The sequence below is a fragment of the Nycticebus coucang genome, chromosome 12, assembly GCF_027406575.1.
Source record: "Nycticebus coucang isolate mNycCou1 chromosome 12, mNycCou1.pri, whole genome shotgun sequence".
NCBI classification, from domain to species: Eukaryota; Metazoa; Chordata; class Mammalia; order Primates; family Lorisidae; genus Nycticebus; species Nycticebus coucang.
In genome coordinates, this window is record NC_069791.1 from 95,353,755 (window position 1) to 95,371,723 (window position 17,969).

Genomic DNA, 17,969 nt, shown 5'->3' on the forward strand with positions numbered 1-17,969 from the left:
CCTGCTGCCATCAGGACTTGGGAAGGCAGAGAAAGGGAATTGTCTCTTTAAACCTCCCCCAACTCTTTTTGAAAATTAAAACCTGCATCCCTGCCAAGGCCAGTAATCAGAGGGGCAGGGGAGTGTCTTCTTCTTTTTTTTTGCCGGGGCTGGGTTTGAACCCACCACCTCCGGTATATGGGGCCAGCGCCCTACTCTTTGAGCCACAGGCATTGCCCCAGGGGAGTGTCTTCTTTGTTCTTTGTACTACAGGAGATGCTCAATGGAATTTTCCCCACAATTGTCTCTGCCAGAGGTAGGGTCAATCAAGACCACCAACAATAGTTCTTACTTTGCTGCTGATCCATTGTGGTGGTCAGTGTGTAGAACAGGTTGAAGTATTTCCTGTAGAGCTGGTGTTGTTGTGGCGAATTTCCTCAATGTTTGTATATCCGTAAATGATTTGATTTCTCTGTCAATTTTGAAGCTTAGCTTAGCAGGGTACAGAATTCTGGGCTGGAAATTGTTCTGTTTAAGTAGATTAAAGGTAGATGACCATTGTCTTCTTGCTTGGAAAGTTTCATTAGAGAAGTCTGCGGTCACTCTGATGGAATTGCCCCTGTAGGTCAACTGGTGCTTACTCCTGGCAGCTTGCAGAATCTTTTCTTTTGTCTTGACTTTGGACAGGTTCATCACAATGTGTCTTGGAGAAGCTCGGTTAGAGTTGAGGCGACCTGGGGTCCGATAGCCCTCTGAAAGCAGTGTGTCAGAATCTTTGGTGATATTTGGCAAATTTTCTTTTATAATATTCTCTAGTATGGCTTCCATTCCTCTGGGGCATTCTTCTTCCCCTTCTGGAATTCCTATAACTCGTATGTTGGAACGCTTCATAAAGTCCCATAATTCTGACAGTGAACGTTCTGCTTTCTCTCTCTTCTTTTCTGCCTCTTTTACTATCTGAGTTATCTCAAAAACTTTGTCTTCTACCTCTGAAATTCTTTCTTCTGCATGGTCTAACCTGTTGCTGATACTTTCCATTGCATCTTTAAGTTCCCTGATTGACTGTTTCATTTTCTTCAGCTCTGCTATATCCTTTTTATAGTCTTCATATCGTTCATCTCTTATTTGATTCTGTTTTTGAATTTCCTTTTGGTTAATTTCCACTTTATTAGCAGTTTCCTTCATTGTTTCCATCATTTCTTTCATTGTTTTCAACATGTGTATTCTAAATTCCCTTTCTGTCATTCCTAACATTTCTGTATAGGTGGAATCCTCTGCAGTAGCTACCTCATGGTCCCTTGGCGGGGTTGTTCTGGACTGGTTCTTCATGTTGCCTGGAGTTTTCTGCTGATTCTTCCTCATGAGTGATTTCTTTTATCTGTTTCCTTGCCCTAATTTTCCTTTCACTTCCTCTTGCTCTTTAAGTTCTCGTGCCTGTGGACTAAGGGTTACAGGACCAGAAGGGTGAGAAGGTTGAAGAGCAAAAAAGGGATGAAAGAAAGGAGGACCGAGTGATAAGAAAAAAAAAAAGAAAAATAGAGAAAGGAGAGGGGATGGGTAAAAGGAATATTGACAAAAAGAAGAGAGGCACAGAAAGAGGGAGACAGAGCAATATAGGTGTACAGTAGGGTACTTTGATACAACCTTAAAAAAAAAAACCCACCTTCTGGGGGTGCCCGGTTGGGTGGTTCCCTTGAGGTCAGCAGCTCTTTGCTAACCTGATCAGACACAGTACCCCACCTCCACCAAGTAGAGAGGAAAGACAAAAATGGTATAAATCAAACCAAAACAAGCAAACAGAAAACTTTACGGGATAAAATTGGCTGGAAAAACCAAATAATAGCAGTAGAAACACTAACAAAAATGAAGTTCTAATTATTGAAATAGGCAGCAATGGGAAATTATAATTAAACTAGAAAAATTGAGAAAGAAAAAGGATCTGTATGGAAAAGGTTGAACTTAAAAAACAAAACAATAATCAACAACCTCAAAATAAACAAAAAATACAACCAAACCAAAAAAAAAAAAAAAACCACAACCAAAAACAAAGCAGTTCGTATATGTTACTGAATATTGTCCGGGCAACACGTGGTCTTCTGGGGTATGAGATGTTAATCACAGTTCTGATACGACTGGAGGCTGCTAGTTTCTCAAACCCCAGCAGGTAGACACCCTAAATCTCTCTTCAGCCCACTTAAAAGGCACTTTGAACTTGTTCACTTGCTGAGCAGAAGCTTTCCCAGGGAAGTGCTTGTCGCTGGAATCACTGCTGAAGTGGCTATCCACTTACCCTGTGTGCCAAAACTGGTCTCCCTCTGCCCCCGAGGGTTAGGGCTGCAAGGCGGCTCAGACCCCACCCTTAGGCTACTTGGTCGCTGGGTTACCAGCTCCCACCCAATTCCAGCTCTGCGACCCTGAGGGCGGAGCTTGCCAGGGCAGATTGCTCACAATGGCTGCCTGTGACCCAGAGCCAAACACTATTAGCTCCGTCTGGCTCAGCGGCTCAGACTGGGGCCCTAGACAACGGCCAGAGTTCTCCGCACTCCCGCTCAGGCTCTCCCCAAGGCAGTTCAGCTGAGTGCCAAGTCCAAAGACACCAAAACAGTTCACAGGTAAGGCCTTTCTGGTTTGCGGTCTCGCTGCTACTGAACTTACAGTTGCAGGTGGGTTTAGACAGATTGAACACACGCGACCACTTGCCAGTTTTCCACTGTTTTAGTCCTCCTCTTGGGGTCCAGAAGTCTCTCACTGACTCCCTATATCCTCTCAGGGGTGATGATAGGCAGATCCCACCAGCCAGAGGTGCCTGGAGTCCTATCTCCCCAGACTCACGGTGAAGGAAGCTGTTACTCGGCTGCCATCTTCAAGACCACCAACTATAGTTAAACAGCCATAGCCCCAAGCTGAAAAGTCCTTTTAAAAGCTCTGTATTTCTGGCTTATCGATAGGACAATGAAACCTTAAGATGAGAGTCAGCCATTCTCCTCATTTTCTGGCAAATTAATCAACTTTTCTTTTCTTTTTTTTTTTTTTTTATCAACTTTTCTTGAAACGACTTGCCCTCATTCTTCTGCTATGGCCTTGGGGACAAGTGCTGAACATTTGGTGATAATTTGTTGCAAAGCAGTAGGTGCTGATGTAGGAGCCTTCCCTAACCACTGAGTCAGTCTAAGTCAAGACCCTTATCTGTCTCAGACTCTGCATTTTTTTATCATAGTATTTATCTCACTTTTAAATCAAATATTTGATTAATTGCTATCTTCTCCACTGGCCAGTGAGCTCTGTCTGGGTAGGGACTCAGTTTATTTTGTTCAGCACAGTATCCTTAGTGCCTAGCACAGTGCCTGGTTCTTAGTAGATGTTTGATAAATATCTGTTGAATGAGAAAATTAACGAGTGAAAGGTTAAAATACAGAGAGACTCAGGGTTAGAGGATCTTCCTAGTTGAATAGAAGACAGGTGACTGATGTACCAGCAAGAGGTGAGGCAGAGGGTTTGTGGTGAATACATGAGAAAATTGGCAAGAGAATACTGAAGGACACATATGCTCTTCCACACCTAATCCAGGCAGTTTGGCTTCCTGGGGTCAGTGATGGAGTGGAATGGGCTGGGTTGCCATCTGTCAAGGGAAGACAGGTGAGGAAATTGCCATTTATTAAGTGTTTAGTATGTCCTGGGGCACTGTGATACGTGCTTTTCAAGCATTATCTTATTTGTAACCCCAAAAGCATTCCAGGAGATAGGTGCTATTATGGTCTCCTTTTTATGGATACGGGAAATCAAGGAGGCTAAGAGAGACCATAGTAATTTCCTCAAGGCCATAAACTGGTCAAGATTGGTGCCTAGGTCTGTGTGATAACTGAGCTTGTGCAGATAGATAACCAAGACTCTAAGTGGAAAATCAGAGTTCTAATGGGATGGAGATATGCTTGCAAGAATGTTATCAAGAGCCAGTGTAGCCAGGTGTCACCTTGCTCCACTGAATTCAATGTTGGCTCTGCCCTTAAACCATGTGCATGACCTTGAACAACATGCATGACCTGGGACAAGGTACTTAACCTTTCTCTGCCTATTTTATTTTTCTTGTAATAATTAAAGATCAGCAAGGAAAGGGAAGTCCTAACTGGGACAAAGATCAGGAAAATTGGGAGAAACTTGGGGGAAGCCATCAGTTTAATCCTACAATCTTTTTCTTTTTCTTTTTCTTTGAGACAAAGTCTCAAATTGTCACCCTGGGTAGAGTGCAGTGGCATCACAGCTCACAGAAACCTCAAACTCTTGGGTTTAAGCGATTCTCTTGCCTCGGCCTCCCGAGTAGCTGGGACTATAGGCACCCACCACAATGCCCAGCTATTTTTTTTTTGTTGTAATTGTCATTGTTGTTTGGCAGGCTTAGGCTGGATTCAAATCCACCAGTTTTGTTGTATATGGCTGGTACCCTACCCGCTGAGCTACAGGCACCAAGCCTAATCCTACAATCTTTTGCATCAAAGAGTTCTCGTTATGTGGGCTCGGCGCCTGTAGCTCACTGGTTAGGGCACCTACCACATACACTGGGGCTGGCGTGTTCGAAACCAGCCTGGGCCTGCTAAACAACAATGACAACTATAACAAAAAAAATAGCCGAGTGTTGTGGCAGTTCCTGTAGTCCCAGCTACTTGGAAGGCTGAGGCGAAAGAATCGCTTAAGCCCAAAAGTTTGAGGCTGCTGTGAGCTGTGACGCCATGGTACTCTACCCAGGGCAACAGTTTGAGACTCTGTCTCAAAAAAAAAAAAAAAGCCTTCTCATTGTGTGGATCTATGAGCTCATTTGCAACAACCATGCATTACAGATTTGTATAGTCCAGCCAGAGTATCAAATATTCTGTCCACTTGCTGGGCTGACTAAACTGAAAGACCCTGAACATGGCTGGCATCAGACTATATTTGAATTTGGCCGGTCTCTTCCCAGCAGTTTGACCTTGGGCAGCTCATTCTGCCTTCCTCATTTATTTCATTTTATTTATGAATTAGATAAGCCAGTCTCAAAATCCTAGGCTCATGTGATACTCCCATCTCTGCCTCCCAAGTAGCTGGGATTAGAGCACATGTCAGGCTGTTTGTCTTGAAAACAGGATACCAATAGTACCCACCTCTTGGGATTTTGTGAAGATTAAATGGAATGATGTATACAAAATGTTTCCTACAGTCTAGTACAGGGATAAGTATATCTTGAAAAATAATAGCTGCTTCTGTTCTCAGGATTGTCTGCAATGCAACAATATTGCAAATAAAGACAGTTGCTATTTTCCTCCTTAATAAATCTGGAGAGAATTTGAATTCTTCTGGGACTCACACTGATCCCTTTGAACCAACAGTTTAGACTTGGTTGCCACAGTCTCAGGGGCTGTGAATGGCTGAGGCAGAGGCATGTTATATTTTCAAAAGCTGCCTTGACTTGCCTAATGAGAAGATGCTGTTTCTGTTAAGTAGCGATCTCCAATTTGTAAAATTCCATCTCTGGGTTCCCCACCCCCACCCCTTTCTCCACAGTCTGTCACTGCATCTCCTAAGAAAATGCATAAACTACCAGGAAGAAAACAGCTATTTATAGCTTGGTAATGGGCATTTCACTTTTCTAAACTCAACCTGCAGCTTTTGTCCAATTGGGTCCCTCTGACAAAACAGTTTTCGGCAAGAGTTAGCTCAAGGATTCCTTAATCTCTGGGAAGTCAGACTCATGATTAAATGCTGGGGTTAGATAGCTTAGATAGCTTAAAAGTGGCTTAAAATGGCTTCTTCAAATTTTCCTTCTAAAGACTCTCTAACATTCAAAGGAAATAAATGCACGCCCTAGGGGTCACGTTTCACATGGCTTCCCGGCTGGTGAAGCTTTAGTGTAAATCTGCCTGGCAATTTTGCTTCCTGCTCAGTAATATCTGGGTTAGCTTCACCTCAATTTTAGGAGATGCTGCAGGTTTATTCTATCATTTCATAAAGTTCTTGGCCCACAATCCCGGGTTTAAGGAGCCTTATATATTATCATTTGGACCCTAGGATGCAGAGGTCACATCTACATGTATTTATACACTGTTTCTATGTACGAATTGTGAACGAATGCATGAGGTCAAGTTTATGGGTAAATATGATTGCAACATGAGGATTTATTGAAACAGATCCTATCCTTACAATTTATGTCCTGATCCTTCTTCCCTCCTTCTTCACCTCTCCTTCCATGCTTCTTTTCTCTCTCTTTCCCCTTTCTTTTTTTCTTCCTTTTGGTGAAGACTCCAGAAAATAACAAAGTATCTCTCAGGTCTGGCACTGGTGGCTCACTCCTGTAATCCCAGCACTTGGGAGGCCGAGGTGGGTGGATTGCCTGAACTCATGGGTTTGAGACCAGCCTTAGCCAGATGGAGACCCCATCTCTAGAAAATAGCCAGTTTTTATGGCAGGTGCCAGTAGTCCCAGCTACATGGGAGGCTGAGGCCAGAGAATCGCCAAAGCCCAGGAGTTTGAGGTTGCTGTGAGCTATGACACTATAGCACTCTACCCAGGGTAACAAAATGAGACTCTGTTTCCAAAAAAAAAAAAAAAAAAAAAAATCTCTCTTCCTCATACCTCTTCAGAAGAATGGGAAGCTGGCATTGTGTTTCTCAAGCTCTTGATGTTACTTCCCCCTATACCTGCAGGTACATGACAGCGTTTCACAATGAAGAATGGAAGAGTTAACTGATCAGAGTAAGCAGCTCTACAAGCAAAATACAGACAAGTATCTGAGTGTGAAGACAGAAATTCACTATGGTGATTCATCTGGTAGGTGAAGAGGGGAGCTTATGGAGTCTGTTGGAACATACACATTAAAATATATTTAATGGCTATTTTGAATGCTAGCATTTTTTAAACCTCATTTCAGCAGAGCTAAAATATGGTATGCATTGGTAATTATCATATCAAAACAGTTTACTGTTTGTCAGAATTACTGATGGCAGGGTGGCGCCTCTGGCTCAGTGGGTAGGGCACCAGCCCTATATACTGAGAGTGGCAGGTTCAAACCTGGCCCGGTGAACTGCAACAAAAAAAATAGCCAGGTGTCGTGGCAGGCAGCTATAGTCCCAGCTACACAGGGGGCTGAGGTAAGAGAATCACCTAAACCCAGGAGTTGGAGGTTGCTGTGAGCTGTGTGATGCCACAGCACTCTACCGAGGGCGATAAAGTGAGACTCTGTCTCTACAAATAATAATAATAATAATTATTGATGGCAAAGTAAATATTCTGATGAAATGGAACACAAAAGGTGTGTAAAAGAGATAATCAAACTTCAAAAAGATTTGTGGAGTAATCAAGGTGAGATCTTTATCATTGTATGATCATTGTATCTCTTGATTTTAAAGAGAAAAAAAATTTTATTTGCAGAAAAAAAACAAAAGAATTCCTTAATCTCTAATGCTTTGGGTAAATAAGGCATTGAATAAATTCATTGTTCATCCACCTGAAAATGTGGCGTGAGAATGTCACTTTACCTGTAAGATTTGTTTTACTTCCTATATGGGATTGACAATACTAACTGCTCCTCCACCTACAGTATTTCCACTTTGAAACCTCATAGGTTGGCTTGGCGCCTGTAGCTCAGTGTTTAGGGCTCTGGCCACATGCACCAGGCCTGGTGGGTTTGGACCCAGCCTAGACCTGCTAAACAGAAAAATAGCCTGGCTTTGTGGTAGGTGTCTATAGTCCCAGCTACTCGGGCAAGTCCCAGCTGAGGCAAGGTTGCTATGAGCTGTGATGCCACAGCACTGAACCGAGGGCGCCATAGTGAGACTCTATATCAAAAACAACAAAAAAAAGAAACCTATGGGCGGCGCCTGTGGCTCAGTCGGTAAGGCGCCGGCCCCATATACCGAGGGTGGTGGGTTCAAACCCGGCCCCGGCCAAACTGCAACCAAAAAATAGCTGGGCGTTGTGACCGGCGCCTGCAGTCCCAGCTACTCGGGAGGCTGAGGCAAGAGAATCGCTTAAGCCCAGGAGTTGGAGGTTGCTGTGAGCTGTGTGAGGCCACGGCACTCTACCGAGGGCCATAAAGTGAGACTCTGTCTCTACAAAAAAAAAAAGAAACCTCCTAGATGACAGTTTAAAAATGAGGATTATTATTATCTCAGTCTAAAATTTGAAATCCTGAATAATAATGGGCCATTCTCAGTGCGGGGAGGAGGGCTGGCCTTTGGGCTCACCCAAATCTGGGTTCAAATCCCAGCTCTAGCAGTCACAGTCTTATTGCTCTGGGCCAGTTATTTAATATTCTCCAAGGGCCAGTTTCAACTGTGAGATAAGCTGCTTTGCAGGATTTCATTTAGTCCTGCTACAAATATTTGTTGTACCCAAGATAGCAGGGTTTCTGTCCTGCGAGGCAGTCCAATGTGGATACCTCACACGGGACAGAGTTGCAGTTCTGCATAGGCAGCACAGCCACACACAAGACCAAGAGCTGGGGAATTCTGGGGCTGTTCTGTGGGTGACAAAGCGTTGTCACTTAATATTGCTCCAGGTGCAATTCAGGAACCACCCTCTGCTCTGGAATTACTGAGTAATGAGTCACCCTTGAGCACCTGGAGAAACAGAGAAGGTAGGGGACCAGAAAAAGCCTGTACATATTGCTGGTCTCTGGGATTGAGTCACAGGTTCCCCAGGAAACCAAGCTCATTGCCAACACTTAGAAAATTTACTTTCTCATGATTCACACCTAGGGAGTGGTTAGGGGAGGGAAGGAGGAAGCTGGTCTCAGCCTACTCCCCCAGGAAGCTCTGAAGTTGAGGTGACCCTACAGAGTTGTTCCAAGCTGGGGTGAGAGGGCTGGAACTTTATACCCCAATAAATACCAGGTGTTGGAAGAATGCTGCTCCCCCAAAGTGGGCATGACCCTGGGCTTGGAGGTAGGCCAAGAGTTGGTAGTGCATCTCTATTAGAAGCAACCCTTATCTTTATGCTTACCCCACTTTCTCAGCCCTTCCCATCCTCTAAAATAAATTTGAGGCTTGGGCGGCACCTGTGGCTCAAGGAGTAGGGCGCCGGTCCCATATGCCGGAGGTGGCAAGTTCAAACTCAGCCCTGGCCAAAAAAAAAAAATAAAAAAATAAAAATAAAAATAAATTTGAGGCTTGATGCCTGTAGCTCAAGCGGCCAGGGCTCCAGGCACGTACACTGGAGCTGGTGGGTTTGAATGTAGCCTGGGCCTGCTAAACAATGACAACTACAACCAAAATATAGTCGGGCGTTGTGGCAGGCCCTTGTAGTCCCAGCTACTTCGGAGGCTGAGGCAAGAGAATCGCTGAAGTCCAGTAGTTTGAGGTTGCTGTGAGCTGTGATGCTATGGCACTCTACCCAGGGCGACAGCTGGAGACATCGCCTCAAAAAAAAAAAAAATAAATAAACAAACAAATAAATAAAGTAGATTTGAGAAGAAGAAACTAATCTAACTAGGGAAGGTTTAGGAAGAAATAATATGTGAACTGAGACCTGAAGAATGACTGGAAACAAAAAAAGAGAACGACTGGAAATTAGCTAGATGAGAAAGAAGTTTCTAGGCTGAGGGATGGGCACATGCAAAGGCCCAGTAGAGAGGGTGTGGAGAAAGACAAGAGAAAAGGAGGAGGAAGAGGAAGAGGAGAAGAAAGAGAAAGAGAGAAGAGGAGGAGAGAAAAAAAGAGAGAGGAGAGAGAGAGAGAAAGGTAGGCTGAGGGGAGAGAAAAGAGAAGTGTCTGCTCAGGGTAACTGAAAATAACCTAGCAAGAGAGAGCAGACTTACGGTCAAGCACTGACTTGGTCATTTACTCAGCAGTGACTTCCACTGTTCAAATCTCAATAAAGGCTCCATAAATGTCAGTTGCTCTTTTTATTATTACTGGCTATTGCTGAGAAAATAACAATGGTAGACCTGTTAATAATACACCCCTTTCCTAGAAAACTTATGGAACGAAAATTCAGGAATTGGCAAAATTGTTCTTAAAGTGCCAGGTAAATGATCATAAGCTTGTGGGCTCTGTTGTGGTGTCTCAATACTTCTGTTGTAGCGTGAAAGCAGCCAGAGTCAATGCATAAAAAATGGGTTCTCATAAAGCTTTATTTATGGAAACAGGCATTGATCTATTTGCCAAGCCCTGTCAATAGATTATTAAAATAACAAAATAAAACTGTCACTTGAGAAGACATTTCGAATCCCTCTGTATGTATATAGCCTTTCTCTCCTTGCTTAGAATGTTCCTTGCATATACAGTTCCATACATCTTCATCAGCTACACTGTTGCATAGCAAGAAAACAAAATGTGAGATGCCAACAATAAACTCCCATTTTATCATCCTAAGAGTTCAGATTCCATGAAGTTCATGAATCATCCTTTCTCAGTAGCCATGATCTTGTGTCAAAAAGGTCATAATTGTAGCAATGAGGAATCACGCAAGGATGTAGCTTTTATTTCATCACCCACCCACTCTACAACCACCAAACTCTGGCATAGAGCTGACACACCATAAAAGTTTTTATTTGCATATATATTAAAACAATTGTCTAGCTCAGCGCCTGTAGCACAGTGGTTACCAGCTCCAGTCACATATACTGAGGCTGGCGGGTTTGAACCTGGCCTAGGCCAGCTAAACAACAACATGACAACCTCAACAAAAAATAGCCGAGTGTTGTGGCAGGTGCCTGTAGTCCCAGCTACTTGGGAGGCTGAGGCAAGAGAGTCCATTAAGCCCAAGAGTTTGAGGTTGCTGTGAGCTGTGATGCTACAGCACTCTACTGAGGGCGACATAATAAGACTGCCTAAAAAAAAAAAAAAAAAAAAAAAGTCCTAGTTTGCTTTAATCTAAAAAACAGAACCTGAGATGAGGACTTATAAGCAAGTAGTTTGCGGAAGAATTGTAGGAAACTGGAGTGGGAGAATTGTGAAGAGTGAAATAGGAAAGAAGGCAAAACCAGCACAATGGTGAGTAATGGAGCTAGTTCCCGCTCAAGGAAACTGGCGCTCTGTCACACTGGAGCCCCTCTAGGGAGCTGTGAAGGATGTGCCATAGGAATGTCCACCTGATGGATGGATCACCCACTGGATTCCACCCTGGAAATACGGTCTATCACATTTCCAAAATGCCACGAGGACTCCTAAAGGCAGCCTGTGGGATAATAAGCAAGAGATAGTCCAGGCAGTCCAGAGGCGACGCTATGAGCACCTTGCTGGTCGTTTCAGTAACAAATGTGCACAGTTAAAATTTTAAATCAAAATGACTCCATAGACAAAAGTAAGCTTCTTCTTTTTTTTTTTTTTTGGTTTTTGGCCAGGGCTAGGTTTGAACCCGCCTCCTCTGGCATATGGGACTGGCGCCCTACTCCTTGAGCCACAGGCACCACCCCAAAAGTAAGTTTCTTTTGACCACTGACTCTTGGCCAGCCCTCTTCAAGGGCAATTTTTTTTGTAGAGACAGAGTCTCACTTTATGGCCCTCAGTAGAGTGCCGTGGCCTCACACAGCTCACAGCAACCTCCAACTCCTGGGCTTTGGCAATTCTCTTGCCTCAGCCTCCAGAGCAGCTGGGACTACAGGCGCCCGCCACAACGCCCGGCTATTTTTTGGTTGCAGTTCAGCCGGGGCCGGGTTTGAACCCGCCACCCTCGGTATATGGGGCCGGCGCCTTACCGACTGAGCCACAGGCGCCGCCCTATTTCCCCTTTTTTTAAACCACTGGTGACATAAACACAATTCCTACTGGACTGTGCTTTTAAAAATTTCTATGTGTACATCTTGATGATAATTGTATATATGCATGTTTAAAACTCCCTCCTCGGGTGGCGCCTGTGGCCCCATATACCGAGGGTAGTGGGTTCAAACCTGGCCCTGGCCGAACTGCAACCAAAAAATAGCCGGGCATTGGGGCGGGCACCTGTAGTCCCAGCTACTCGGGAGGCTGAGGCAAGAGAATCGCTTAAGCCCAGGAGTTGGAGGTTGCTGTGAGCTGTGTGAGGCCACGGCACTCTACCGAGGGCCATAAAGTGAGACTCTGTCTCTACAAAAAAAAAAAAAAAAAACTCCCTCCTCATTGGAATGACTGCATAGTGTTCCATCTATGTTTGTTCCATAATTTACTTAACCAGTGCTCACCCCAATTATTTTGATATTTCCAGTATTTTTTAAAAGTCAAGTTGATTTGAGGTATGCATGGTGTAAAGTTCACCTTTTTAAGTGTACAGCTTTATGAAATTTGGTAAATACATTCAATCCTGTTAATTACAGTTAAAATGTAGAATAATCCCATTCTTGCAGAAAGTTCCCTACTGCATCCTATAGGCAGTCCCCTTATTTCAGTCTGAATCGTTGTCACCCACTAATATGTTTTCTATCCCTATATTTTTACCTTTGTTAAAATACCATAGATCATTTTGGATGTAGCCTTTTGAATCTGGTTTCTTTCACAATGCGTTTGAAACTTGTGCCTGTTGTGCTTGTTTTGGCAGCATATATATTAAAATTGGAACGAAACTTGTGCCTATTGTGGTGTGTAGCCGCAGTGGTTTCCTTTTCATTACTGAGTGCTACTTGGTGGTATGGATATACCTGAGTTTGTCTATCCATTCACATTGGGACATTGGGATGTTTCCAACTTGGGGCAATTATGAATATATCTGCCATTATCGTGTACTGGCTTTTGTGTGGACATAAGTTTTTATTTCTCTAGGGTAAACACTTAAGATTGGGATTGCTGGGTCATGTGGTAAGTATATGTTATGGCTGAACTACTTTGCTGAACTACTTTCCGAAATGCTACTTTGTTTTCCACCTGGCAATATATGCATTCTTACCACCATTTAATATTGTCAATTCTTTTGATTTTAGCTTTTTGAATAGTTATGTATCATTTTTCTACTATAAAATGTGAATCAGGGCGGCCCCTGTGGCTCAATCGGTAGGGCGCCGGCCCCATATGCCGAGGGTGGTGGGTTCAAACCCGGCCCCGGCCAGACTGCAACCAAAAAATAGCCGGGCGTTGTGGCGGGCGCCTGTGGTCCCAGCTGCTCGGGAGGCTGAGGCAGAAGAATCGCTTAAGCCCAGGAGTTGGAGGTTGCTGTGAGCTGCGTGAGGCCACGGCACTCTGCCGAGGGCCATAAAGTGAGACTCTGTCTCTACGAAAAAAAAAAAAAAAAAAAAAATAAAATGTGAATCAATATCCTTACACAGATATCCTCTGCAATTAGGTGTGAGTATATCTGTTAGATACATTCTTAGAACTAGAACTGATGAGACAAAGTGTGTGAAAGGTTGATTAGATATCGCCAAACAGCACTCTGAATGGTGGTGCCAATTTACACACCTACCCAGTAGTTTGTTTCACCACATTTCAGCAGCAACATAGGGTGTTACTCAATTTCAGTACATGTTTTAAAACGAAATCTTATTTGAAATGATTGGTGTGTGACTCTCTGTTTCATAGAGTTGTTGCTAAATGCTTAATGTAAAGCTTCTAGGGCAGTACTTTTTTGTTGTTGAGACAAAGTCTCACTATGTTGCCCTTGGTAGAGTTCCATGGCATCACGGCTGACAGCAATCTCAAACTCTTGGGCTTAAGTGACTCTCTTGCCTCAGCCTCCCAAGTAGCTGGGACTACAGATGCCAGCCACAATGCCTGGCTATTTTTAGTTTCAGTTGTGCTTGTTTTTAGCTGGCCCAGGCCAGGTTCAAATGGCCACCCTCGGTGTACATGGCTGGCACAGTAACCACTGTGCTACGGGCGATGACCCTCTAGGGCAGTACTTACCACACATTACTAATTAGTCAATCACATTATAATTTACCTCTTAAGTTCCTCATTAATATATTCACGAGTGCTTTTTTCTGAAAAGCTTAAACATTCCACTTATGGAATTTAGTTAATACCCCAAATTCCTGAGAGGTTGACCAGGAATTCAGTTACCGTGGTTTTACAGAATAGGGAACCCAGACTGGATAAGACCTTTTTGTAAGGTTACAGAACAAATGTATCCTATGGGGTCAAAAATTATCTAGTTTGGAATGGGAATTGATTCTTCTTGATTACAGAGGCTTTCAAACTTTTTTGATGGCTACCAACTTTCAAGAAATACATCTGATACCAAAACACACATATATACCTGAAACCAAAGTTTCAGAAAGCAACATTATGTTTTCTTTCCTTTTTTTTTTTTTTCTGTAGAGACAGAGTCTCACTTTATGGCCCTCGGGTAGAGTGCCGTGGCCTCACACAGCACACAGCAACCTCCAACTCCTGGGCTTAAGCGATTCTCTTGCCTCAGCCTCCTGAGCAGCTGGGACTACAGGGCCCACAACGTCTGGCTAGCAACATTATGTTTTCTATTAGTTACATTCCGTTTCATTGAAAATGTGTTGGGCGGGGCCTGTGGCTCAAGGAGTGGGGCACCGGTCCCATACGCCGGAGGTGGCGGGTTCAAACCCAGCCCCGGCCAAAAACCACAAAAAAAAAAAAAAAAGAAAATGTGCTCAGTAGGATTTATGAATAAATAGATTTCAAAATCCGCTGAGTTGACCAGCAGTTTATTTTATTATTATTTTTTTTATTTTATTTTTTATTTTTTGTAGAGACAGAGTCTCACTTTATCACCCTTGGTAGAGTGCCATGGCCTCACACAGCTCACAGCAACCTCCAACTCCTAGGCTTAGGTGATTCTCTTGCCTCAGCCTCCCAAGTAGCTGGGATTACAGGCGCCAGCCACAACGCCCGGCTATTTTTTTGTTGCAGTTTGGCCGGGGCCGGGTTTGAACCCACCACCCTCAGCATGTGGGGCCGGCGCCCTACCCGCTGAGCCACAGGCGCCGCCCTATTTTATTATTATTATTATTTTTTAAATAATTTATTTGATGTTTGCTGTTTTGTTTTTCTTTTTTCTTTTGTAGAGACAGAGTTTCACTTTATTGCCCTCGGTAGAGTGCTGTGGCATCACACAGCTCACAGCAACCTCCAACTTGTCGGAAGCCATATAAGGTACAGCTCGGCCTTACTTCCTTTTTAAGTAAAAAACAGTTTTACCTTTTCCCGGTAACTATACCAGCAACTAGCCAACCAATCACCTTATGCTCCATCTTACTTACTCTAGCCAATCCCCAGTTAACAACTCCTCTGAACCTCCCAACAAGACCCACCCACCTTCCCCGTAATGCTTATAAGGTACAAGTTTTTTCAATAAAATTTGAGACGATCAGAAAACTGTCTTGTCTCCCTTTCTTGCGCCCCTTGTTTGTTTTTCTCCTTTAGGTGGTTCCTGCGGCCCCCCACCCCCCCCTTGCTGTCCCGCGGGTCAGGACATCCTGGCGCCCAACGAGGGGGTGATCGGGACCCCCTGGAGGAGAAGGCTTGCCTATGGAAGCCCCGCCGGGCACCCTTCGGTGCTGCAGCGAGGACCCGCATGCACTCCCCATTCAGATCGCCTCGGTTCACCCGCGGTGAGATGGATCAGAAGAGAAGGTAGGCAAACGATAACTTACAAGATTTCAAATATTTCACCCCTTTGTCTTGGCTGTTATTATTGGCTCTCCCGGATCTAATTCACTTACCAAGCTCACAGGGCCAAAGCGGGGAAGGACGAGAGGTACCCTTTTGGGCAGTGAGAACTCCAAAACACGTGGACTAGTTTTTCTGCCTAACACTCTCTAACAAACTCTGAGCTCGCTAAGTCTTACTCGGTCGTCCACCTCAAGGGCACTCCCAGGGACGCTGCCTCCCAAAGGCTAAGCCTGAGGGCGGTAGGCAGCTGTCCTGCCTGAGAGGGTCCAAGCAGGCGGATTATACCTGCTGACCTATGACACGCGAGCAGAGATCGTAAGGCACAGGGAGAGTGGTCACAGAGAAACTTAAGTTCGGAGTCGACTGGAGACTTGCATGAACCAAGATCCTGAGAGAGCCATCCAGCCAACATAATGGGGAATTCGCTTAGTACACATGAAATGTTCCTTGACGGACTCAAAGGATCACTCAGAGTGCGAGGAGTAAGGGTTAAAAGAAAGGACCTTAAAGAATTTTTTAATTTTATTCATAACACCTGCCCCTGGTTCCCTTTAGAGGGAACAATCAGCCAAAAACGCTGGGAACGAGTAGGAGATGCCTTGCAGGACTTTTACCACACCTTTGGTCCTGACAAAGTCCCATTTACAGCCTTTTCCTACTGGAATTTAATTCATGACATGTTAAAAGTTCATTCACTAGATCCTGACATTCGAGATGTCATCAAAGTAGGAGAAGAAGTCCTTAAAGAGGCTTCTCACCCTCCTTCCACCTGCCCCTCTGTCACGGTAGAAATTCCTGACAACCCCCCAGTTTCCCCTAAAACCCCGAACAGCCCCAACAACGCTCTTAAGACTCCAAATGTTACCAACCCTTTCCCTCAAAAACCTTCATCTCCCAAACTCTACCCATCGCTCATTTCTTTTTTTTTTTTTTTTGGTTTTTGGCTGGTGCTGGGTTTGAACCCACCACCTCTGGCATATGGGACCGGCGCCCTACTCCTTGAGCCACAGGCGCCACCCCCATCGCTCATTTCTAATAATCAAATACATCATTTAAACCCTGAGGAAGAAAAATCCCTAGAAAATCAGGCTGTCCATTACCATGATAACCCCTGGGGCCTTACAGCCCCTATCATCAATAAACCCCCCCCCATAACCCACACTCTTACAACCTTAACACCTCAGTTATTCCAAAACCTCCCTCTATACCCAATAATCTCCCACTTGACCCCATCCAACTAGCAAAAACAACACTCACTCAAGAAGTCTCCTCCCTCAAAGAAATATTACAAACCAAGCATGAGCACCTTCACCTTATTAAAGAAATTCAGGCCCTTGAAACTGAACTTTTTAAACTAAACCCCAACCTCACCGCCAATAATCCATCTCCCTCACCACCACAAAAAATAGGGAAAACAAAAAGGGCCAAAGACAACCCCCCTGTTCTTACATTTCCAGTCACCCGTAGCCAAAATTCTAACCCTGCCATAATATTCTTTACCTTATTAAACACTACCCTAGGTGGCATGGGGCCCCCAATTACCACGGAACAACTACTCCAAAAATTATATGGGACACCTTGTGACTGTAAGGGAGGAACAACTACAATAATACCCACCTCCCATACTAGCCAAGTTGATTGCAGCGGCAAAACCGCCTATTTAACTTTCACGTCACAGATAGGAGGAGGACATAAGCAAAACTGGCAATGTGTTAATGCACCCAAAATAATACTCCCTGTTCAAAATGAACCAGGACCTTGTCCCACGGAGTGCGAAATAACCGATCAAATGCACTCTATGTGCTACAATAGTGTCCAACAGTGCACCCACACAAACGGCAACACATATCTAACAGCCATTTTACAAAGAACTTATTCTGGCTCCTTTGGAGGTGAGCTTGATTCTACTCATAACCTGGGACACTCCAAATATGCCCAAGCCTCCTGCTTAGGCACTATTGGCAAAAATGTTTGCTGGCCACTAAAACCACCAATTCACACATCTGATGGCGGTGGGCCATCAGATAGGGTAAGAGAAGATGCAGTCCAAAAACAAATTGAAAAAATAATTAAAGAAAAATATACTCCCCTACAATACCACCCCTTAGCTTTACCTAAATCTTGAGACATAGATCTCGACATCCAAACCTCTGATATTTTAGAAGCCACTTTCAAAGCTTTAAATAATTCCAACCCAACCCTTGCGGAAAACTGCTGGCTATGTCTAACTCTTGGCACACCTATGCCCCTAGCCCTACTAACAAACACCTCCACTTCACATCTAAACAACTCACATCTAAACTGTAGCGACAGTCTACCTTTTAGAGTCCAACCTATAGAATTTACACAAACCCCTTATATATACAAACCTCCCCAGAACAATGATTATGATGTAGACTTAGGAAGCATCACCTTCACAAACTGCTCCTCCATTTCTAACATCACCTCACACCAGTGCCCCCCTCCCGGACATGT